Here is a 10,330-nt window from a genome sequence, read left to right as displayed (position 1 = left end):
AGAGAAATTCTGACAAGCTAACAGAAAATCAGACGGTCTAGACCAGCGTTTCCCAACCGGTGTGCCGCGGCACACTGGTGTGCCGCGAATGGGCCGCTGGTGTGCCGCGAGGAAATCGAAACAAATTATTAATTCTATAGGAACCAAATTATAAGACATAGGGGAAAATGTATATTTGTATTTCACATTACTATGAACCTCTACTATAAATCTACAATTTTAAGTTTCATACTGTGTTACTTTTCTGTACATTTTTAATGTTGAAAAACGTATTTATCATTGTCATGACCATTATTGCTCCTTTATAGTTGAAGACTATTTCGTAACTTCAAATTTTAACATATCATTCAATAAATTCAACAAAGCAAACATGCATGCAAATTACCTACATTTGTGTTTTAAAAGTATAGGAGATTTGTTTATTTATTCGTTATTTAGTGATCTTCCCTTTTAGTTAAAGGTTAGATACAGTTTTCGAAAGAGAAAGTGGAGTTTTAAAACCCGAGTCCTATATGTCATTGCAATTGTTTTCTATTTTAAAATTAGAATGAAAAATATGCATAATGATTTACGTCGGAGGAAAATTAGTGATCGAGCTTTCTTCTCTGTAAGAAGGAGATAAGTAATCACATAACGGTATTTTATATTTATAAATTATATATATATATATAATATGGGTGTGCCGCGAGAATTCAAGTTACACCTGTAATGTGCCGCAAGTTGAAAAAGGTTGGGAAACGCTGGTCTAGACGATGAATTCGATAAAGATTCGGCTGAACGCGTAGACACTTATATGGTTGAGGATGAAGCTTTCGCAAAAGAAGGAGAACAATAACAATTGTTTCGCTGAAAATATCTTCAGTAAATTGTCCACTGATTTCGCGTGTTTATTCTTTATATAACTCCTCCTGTACCATTACCACGCTAAATAAACGCCAAAAATGAATTGAATTCAGGCCTGGTCATACCGAAAGTGAAAATGTTTACTATTTGCCTAAACAAACAGCTAAATTTCCGTATTTTGTTTTGTTTAATCTTGTTTTTGAGGCGAGAGATAGAGACTGGGCGAGACAAAATCAAATCTGTCTCACCTCGTGACCAGGACTGGTGATATTCAAGAAAAAGTTCACATTTGTTTCGAGATAATACATTAACGACATCTCAAGATAGACTAATTTTTCCTCTTGTAGCATCTCATGAGCACCACTAGTTAATATAAAAACTACTAATACTATAGAATTAAACTCGTTTGGACCCGACACTACTCGAAACTTGAGCAAATATCGAGTCGAATTGGAGATTTTTTGAACCGTTCTCGAGTGGATATAAAATATTTTTATTTCGAGTGAAGCCAAATTTAAAGAAAATTTATTTGAACTTGCTCGTCCCCAACCCTCGAACAGAATGGGTCCAGAAAAGGTAAATCAATATTGTGCGTTCGTGCTGTACTTTGCAGTAAGGAACAATGCTGTCATAATTATGAACTCCCCAAAGATGTTAATGTTCTACAATATTGATACCTTAGAAGTGCATGGTTCTCATCGAAACATCCCTTCCACACAAATCTCTACGATTCATCACCTGAAATCGTAGAGACAATCGCAGACGAAGGCAAGTCAGTAACTAATAGTTTATTTCTAAACTTTTGGGCTAGCATTTATTTGAACATTTACTATAAATTATGTCGACTAGTGGAAATAAAAAAAATACAATTTTCCTTTGTATTATGAAATTTGTATTGATTTTTTAATGTTTTACTGTTATTTTGTAAGTTTCAAAGTATTTAGTTAACGGGGTAAGTGTTGTGACTTTTCGGCAATACTGATAGTTGCTTAGTTAGCTGTTCTTGTTTCTTGAAATGGTTTGGTCAGGTTGTCACAATTACTGATTTCATGATAGGTTTAAGTTAACAAGGTTAATCAAAATCTAGTTATTTTAGGAAATTTCCTCATGACAAAAGATTCAAGAAATAAAGATTGTGATAGTTTTTCTTTATCACTACTTTCCCAAAATGTGATAAAATAGATTCTTCCATTATCTACACTGTTTTCTTTATTTTCTCTTTGGGTTCGTGAGCCAAGATCTTTGGTCATAAAGTTCTTGAGGAGGGGGAGGCAAATAGGGGGGAAAAACGACACGTTTTGTCTTGTGTATCCACCCTCCTCCTGACGATGAGACAACATCTTGACAAATCATAAAAGCAGGATAGCAAACACCAGTACAATACATTTTTTTTTTATTTATTTCTTTATTGAGGACATATTTGGAAGCTGTCTTTTCGGAAAATTTTGTAGACGGAAACAATGAACTTAGGTAACATTGCATATTCGCGGCTGCGGTTTCCGGTCTTCTGTTATTGCACCCTCAGTAAAAATATCCTAGTTCAAAAATATACGGCTCGCTTTGATTTTTCCTTCAGTGCAGAAATTCGAGGCGTCGGTCAGAGGTTACCATATCTTCTCTCTCTCTCTGTTTCTGTCTGTCTCTGACACTCTGACTTTCTTCTTCCTATTTTCAATGCATTATATACATATATATATATATATATATATATATATATATATATATATATATATATATATATATATATATATATATAGATAGATAGATAGATATATATATATATATATGAGGGAAAAAGACACGTGTTTAGTTCCAATGTGATGTAAAGCCTCTGGGTTTAGAACAGATTTGTTCCCCCTGCCCACCAAATTGTTTTCTTACGGTAACTTGTTTTATGAAGGCAGAAAAAGGGCCTATTGGCTTGTTTAAAAAGGAATTTTTTTTAGTCAAAATAAAGCAGTTGTTTCTTTCCGTAAACATAAATTTAGGATAAATGGATTTATGGCTGCAAGACGGATCCTCTCACCAAAACCAGAACTGATATCTGCTTCTTCTTAGGTAATATTCAATTTCTTAGGTAATATTTTGTGATTGTCTTTGTAGAGTATGTAAGTAAGATTCAGATTTATGTTAGTTGTTCAAGGTGACTATCGATTCTGCATTGTTGCTTTCTGTATCTCCAACCTTTGTTACTTGTAACAGAGTTAGATCTAAAATTGTAACTGTTTAATTCCATGTGACAATAATTCCAAGTATTGGAAATCTTGTATTTAATTCGGTTAGACTAAATAATAATAATAATAATAATAATAATAATAATAATAATAATAATAATAATAATAATAATAATAATAATAATAATAATAATAATAATAATAATAATAATAATAATAATAAATTTTTATTTAAGCTCATTGTAGTCTTTCTTGTAGTTATTAAAGATTAATCTCTAACTCTCAATTGTTAAGAAAACGTTTAGATGAAAGTGCATTTAAGTTGTGAAATATATATTACTAACGCTGCATGTTTACTATAAATACGGTTATTTGAGTTACCGTTCTTACCAAGTTATTTGAAAGCTTTTATCTTGCAAGTAAGATTACTCAAATATAACATGCCGATTTCATTCATACTTCATATAGACAGAGACTACACAAAACTGGCATTTTTTAATACCGAGAATGTGGGGTGTAAAATCAAGCATTGTGAATCGGAATGAGTGGATAAGCATTGTGTAACAATGCAACTATGAAACAAAACTATGTAAACTTTGAGTATACATTATTTTAAAAGGGTCGAATGAAGACTACATTATTCCATTATTGATTTGCGAGACCGCGAGACCAACGCGAGAAGTCTCGCGCGAGACCGCGAGACGAGACTTCCAAAATTTTGCGAGACGCGAGACGAGAACTTAGGTCTGCGAGACGAGACGAGACGCGAGACGAGAACAGCTTTTAATTTTGCGAGACGAGACGAGACTTGTTTCAGTTCTCGTCTCGTTTGGTCTCGCGCCCATGCCTAAGGACGACCCTCTCGAAACCGGGGCTGTCTCGGTCAAACCGGAATGTCTGGCAAGCCTAACTATACTCCAAGTTATTGTGCAATACTAAAAATAAAAACGCTTTTTTTTTTTAGTCATTTATATTAAACTGATAAAAGTAATCTATTTTCTATCATCGACTTTTGGTGAGGGTTGATCTATTATGTAATTATCTCTTTATATTTCAGCATGAAGCAAATGGATACCTATAAATATATTGTGAACCTGTTCTTGTTTAAAAAAAAAAGAAAGAAAGAAAAAGAAAAAGAAAAATTTGCAGGATATAGTTGTTAAAGTGTAGCGGAAATTCCGATCGCAGCTGTTAGTATTTGGAACTAACACTACAATTTTCACGTATCTACAATGTGCAAGCGAGAGGTATTTATTATTTGGGGATGTTACCCCTTTTTTTTATTGGTCAAATAGAATTGTGATAAAAATGAAAAGCAAGTTATTGAATTATTAAATGTATATTTATAATAAACTGAATTCCGTGCGTGTTGTGTTGTTTGTGTAGTATGTTTGTGAGATATTATAATAGATGTGAATGCTAGGCTTAAAATATTGTAGGTAGGTTTTTGGTTGAAAGGTAGATACCTTTACGCCGCGCCGTGTAGACTTTTTGAGAACGGAAATAATATATTTTGCTTTAGCGTTTATCTTTCTTTTTCTTTCTTTCTTTCTTTCTTTTTGTTTTTTTGTTTTGATTTGTAAACTCAGACTTTTGGTACAATGAAGAGTACTGTAAATGCACTAGTTTGTAAAACGACATACAGTAGTTATTTTTCATGTATTAATAAATAGATTTTATTGCTATTACAGTGTATTACCATAATTTGGTTGAAATTTTGCACGTACTCTTAAAATTTTCTGATGGAATCTTGATTAACCAAAAATCTTCCTAACATTATTTATTTTAACATTACACTAAAATGAAATATCTTTGGGGGGCCGCGTATGGCTCAGTGGTAGAGCGTTCACCTTTGAAGCATGGGATGTCTTTGGTTCGATCCCAGTTCGCGCCAAGTGAGCTTTGTGGTGGACGAACACCGTGTGCGTGGGTTTCTCGGTGTTCTGTTTGCTCCCACTCTCTTCATTCCACCATTTCATTCATTTTTCAACATTACCGTCTCCTTTAGCCTAGCTGGCATAATCGTGGGCCGTAAAACTTAAAGATTTCATTTTTATGAAATATTTTTCAACATGCTGTTTGACGGTTGTGTTCTTGTTTACAAACAAATTGTGCAATGTTTTTACAATAACGTAATAAAATAGTTTATCACATTGGCATACAATACTAGAAATCGCTTATGACACAAATACGTAGCAACAAAAATGAGATTAATAAGATTTTAAAATATAACTATTTTTTTTTTTAACAAAATTATGCTTTTAATAAATCTTGAAGACTATGGCTTCACAATATTGTAAATTTTCATGGGGTGGCCCTATTTTTTGGTCTAGAAATACGGGATTCCTATCCAGGCACCCATTTTAAAGAGATTGAGTGAATCTGAGAGCTACATTTGAACGAGGGTAGAAGATAAATTTCCCTCTCTCTCCAGTACTAGCAGCAGAGACAACTTGCAAACCGCTTACTGCAAGCTTGAACTGCAAGTCTGCCAAACTTGCATCCAGCTTGATTGAAAAGCGTGCAAGCATACCGCAAGCTGTATTCAAGTAACGAAGTTACATGGGGGCAACCTTGCATTCAATTTTCCATTCAAGCTTGATGCAAACGTTTTCCAAGTCAAGTCAATAACCAACTAACGGCCAGTGATGCTATGACGCTCTGCGAAGAGTCTAAAGCATTGTTTGCAAGCACGGTACAATAAAAGGCAGATTGTATGAAAGCATGCGTTTCAAGTGCATACTTAGAAAGCCAAAATTCAAGCACGTGCCAACTGGAAGAAAGCATTCTTGCTACTAGGGAGGGATCGAATCCGGGATAACCAAGTTGCCAGGTAGATGTCTTACCTACCACGCTAGTGCGACTCTTCCCCATGTCTTATACTATCTGAAAATAAAGTTGATCAAGACTTTTAAGGAAAGAAAGAATTCATTTTTCGGATGCTAATGCACTGTGAATTGATTTATTTCTATACACGTTAGTTACCAAACGTGTTTGATCTGACATGATTAATGACTACAGAATTCACAGCTAAGTTTGCATTTACGCTTTTATAATATGATTTAGTTCCGCAATATTGTTCGTATATTATGTCGAAGACGATTTTCCTACCAATTATCCATCTGATGTTGCACTTTACGTCAAGGCCGTATTGAAGCCTCTTCTCAAGAACCTTGTTAGCGGAGGGGAGGGGGAACGAATATTGAATGCTCTGTTTAAAATAAAAGAAAAAGAACTGCAGCTACAAGTACACAAACATATCACAAACATGTAGTTCTTTTTTTCAATTTCCGTAGAGATGTTCAGGTCGAAGCACAAAGTCAAGGTTACTTAAAATAACATTAGCCTTTTTTCTTCTTTATCTTTATAAATCCTTTTTATTCTTTGTTAGCCTGAGGCGCCCCAACCGCAGACGCCAAATGCCATGCTTGAACCTTCCTGGAAAGATGGTTCCAAAATGTAAAAATAATACGACAAGAAAGGGTGGAAGGAAGAGTGTCACGAATGCAATGTTAGAAAAAGAAGGCTTTTATCAAAATCATCAGAATGCATTACGCTATGCTTTCGTGTTTCTTCCTTTCTTTTTCTTTCACGCATTATGCAAACAATGTTTTCATGTTGTAATCATCAACAGTGATGAGTAATTCCACTTCTTAGCGTAAGAGTGTATGACATTGGAATTGTGGGACTGGGACTAGCCTATTCGGGTTTCCCTATTCAAATATTTCCATTGGCTCATTGATTAATGCTTTCTGACATGAAGCCGACCGGATAGTGGTTTTGGATTGGTGTATATAGTCAGCACACCTCAGGTCCCATCCCACCGCCCTTCTTGCTAACTCCTTTCTATTCCAAGTGTGACCTTTTTGGCGCTGCTGTTGATTTATATTTTCCCGCACCTCCTTCTAAAGAGGAGGAACAAATTGCTTTGGTCGAGATTCTTCAATGGTTGAATGTGGACAGGGCTGCCATATTGATGGACTTTGCTGTGCACTGACATGTTAGTCATTCAAAGTAGCTTATGATCTTCACTCGCCAAGACCAAACGACTAAATGACAAATTGGCAACACAGCCATTGTCATTCACTTCTCTCCCTAAAGCAAAGGGATCGTTTCCTCCGTCAGAGGGCAGCGGGGGTGGGACCGAACTGTGTTTCACATATTTTCCGAGGGCACACTTGAAATAGAATGGGTCTAGTTTTCTTGACTTGCAAGTCTTTTATTCAAGTAGTTCGTCACTTGTACTCACGACGTTAAATGAACGCTGCACTACCATAGGCGCCGACTTTGGGGGAAGGGGGCAGGACACTTTTGGCCCCCTCAATACTTAAAGGTGGGATCCTCGCCCTTCCCCCCCAATACAATCCACTCGAGGAAGAATTAACCAAGAGGAGCAAGAATTTCTGTCGTGCCTTTAATTCAATATTAGGAACAGCCATCTTATTCGATAGGAAACGCCATTTCTAGAACTATGTTTAATAGAGCACTGAAGCTTCAATCAACACTCTGGCAGCAGCACTGATATGATAAGTGAAGATCAATGTGGTGCGCAAACTTGCAGTGAAGTTTCCAAATTTTAGACTTGAATTTGGTTTAATGCCTTTAGGTAAATTTGAATTAGGTCGTGAATTTCCCAGCGGAGCGTATGCAGCGGACCGAGATCTAGGGAGGAGGGGACCTTCATCAAGCAGTTGATAGAAAACGGCTGAATATAATGATATATTTATTCATTGTTCCCCCCCTCAATATTTTCTTCAAATCGGCGCCTATGTGCACTACCAAAATCAATAATGCTAATAATTTTAGTCTATGAGTTTAATACTGTATCTTTGTCCAGGATTTTTTAAATCCTTCCAAACTATGCTATTCAAGAAGTTTGGGAAGTATGCAGAAGGGCAGAGCTGCCAATCTGTCTGTTGACAGACCAAAAAGGAAAAAAAAAAGTCTGCCTTTTGCAGAATCGTTTTGACCTATGATTAGCATCATACTAAAGGCCTGACTATTGCAGGAACCATATGTTAGTCGAACTCTTTAGTATGACACAAATCAAGCTTCAGAACGACTCTGCATAAGCCCGAGTCCCTTTACCGCTCCATTGAAACGGAACTGGTTGAAATCACAATTTTCGCTTTGTATATTCATTTTATAAAGAAGGAAAAAAGTAGCATACCAACTTTTATACGTATATACACAGGGTGATAATGTTGAGTTGAGTTGATTTTAGTTTAGCGTCCCTTTCAGCAGCGAGGCTATATGAGACGTGGAACTACTGATTAACGTGGAATCCGAACCACATGAGCTCCCGCCGGGAATCGAACCCGGGTCTCCCACGCCAAAGGCGCGTACGCTAACCGCTTAGCCACGAGGAAGCTCAGGGTGATAATGAACTGTGTACCGACAAGAAGTAATTCCTCACATAAAAAAAAAAAAAAAACTCATATTGACCTGTCTAAAGTCCATAGTTTTAGAGCTAGGTTCGTCCTGAAGGATGGAAGAAATACATTTTAACTTCAACACATGTTATTTTGAATACCAGACACGTAGCCAGGACTCCGTAAAAGGGGAAGGGGTACGTGACATGAAATCAAGGATGTTATAAAATAGAGGATCTGCCCATACGACAAAATCGTGAAGCCATACGTCACAGCTTCGCCACACCTACTCTGCCCACTCCGCGCCACTAAGATCGCAATGTTTTGAGCCAACAATCATGGCGGAAACAAGAGTAGCCAATCAGACAAGTTTGACTCGAGTTTCGAGTCGAGTCGAGCCAAAACAAGTCAAATCGAGCCAAATGCTGTGTGTAGTTTCAAGTACTTTCTTCAAGTATCCTACTTAGACAATATAATTATTATCAATGCTACTTACTACTACTACAACTTTATTATTATTATTATTATTATTATTATTATTATTATTATTATTATTATTATTATTATTATTATTATTATTATTATTATTATTATTATTACAACAACACCGTGTATAAACATGAAAGATAGTAAAAACTGAATACTAAAAACTAGTTGACTGCTGACCTCGGTAATCATGAAGTCTAGGAGGTAAGGACATCATTCACGAGGTTCTGGGTTGAGTTCCGGAGGAGCAAGTATCAGGGCTCGAACCAAAAAATCGTTAAAAGTTAGAGGGCGCCGGCCAAACATGCTCAAAACTGCTCGGCCCAGGCTTAGGGTTCTCAACAGCTCGAGCAGCTCGACTCAGTTTATTCACTATCGAGCCGAGCCAACAGCTCACCCAACCAAGCCGAAACAAACCGAGATGATGGCTCGGCCCAACCGAGCTGGTTTGAGACAATGGCTCATCTGATCAGAGTCGGTGCCTCATCTTAATCGAGCCGGTTCGAGCTGTTCGCTCAATTGAACCGAGCTGAGCCGGTTAACATCACTATCCGCGTTGGGCTTCTGCTTCGACTCAAAACTTCGACCTTGCAGGTCTCAGCCTTGGTAGTCAGAACTGCAGTATATGTATATATACATACTTATATTGGTGATCACGACATTTGAGGCTGTCCCGTTATAAAAATCCATTGTCGTTTTGTTAATCGAGACGAGACGAGATGCGAGCAGTATCCTATCTTGTGAGCAACACTAAAAATATTCCACATTACTGCTTACATTTCTCATAGCTTTTTCTCTTTCCAGTCTAATCAGGCAGTGATTTCAAAACGAGCTAAAACAAGCTAAACGAGCGATCCATTTATCAAATTACACTCGAGTCGAAACTCGACCTCAAAACAGTGACTCGACTCGGAACTGGACTCGAAAATATACCTTTGACTCGACTCGAATTAGCTTCGAGTTTCGAGTCGAGTCGAGTTTTAGCTTGACTCGTGCCCATCCCTGAAGAAGAATTGAGTGTGTGTATCTTGTTAAACAATTTTTTGCATAAAGTTAAAATTAATTTAGCTGGAATTTCGTCTACACCCGGTGATTTAAAAAAAAAAATCTTTATAGCGATTTCTACTTCTATTCGGTTAGGTTCTAGAATGTACGGTTCTGGGGCGTTTTCCCCTTTCTCCACGCATATTAGTTTTTGGCTGCGTATTAAACAAATCGCCAGAGAAATCCAGTAAAACTTCATACTTAGCAAAGGACCCCTCTAGTCCGTAAGGGGCCCTTGCGCTTATTCACTTTCCCCTGTTGTCTCATGCGTACACCGATAAGTCAAAACCACTTGTCTCCTTTAACATTCCAGAATGTAGACAAAGAAAAAGTAATTGACTTCATTGCCTCATCAAGTGAAGTACGTTAAAACTGTCAAAGTAACTGAAATAACTTCATGATTGCGTTTGA

Source organism: Thermobia domestica, chromosome 9 (assembly GCF_964235325.1).
Source record: "Thermobia domestica chromosome 9, izTheDome1.hap1.1, whole genome shotgun sequence".
Classification (NCBI taxonomy): Eukaryota; Metazoa; Arthropoda; class Insecta; order Zygentoma; family Lepismatidae; genus Thermobia; species Thermobia domestica.
Note: the sequence above shows the minus strand (reverse complement) of the source record.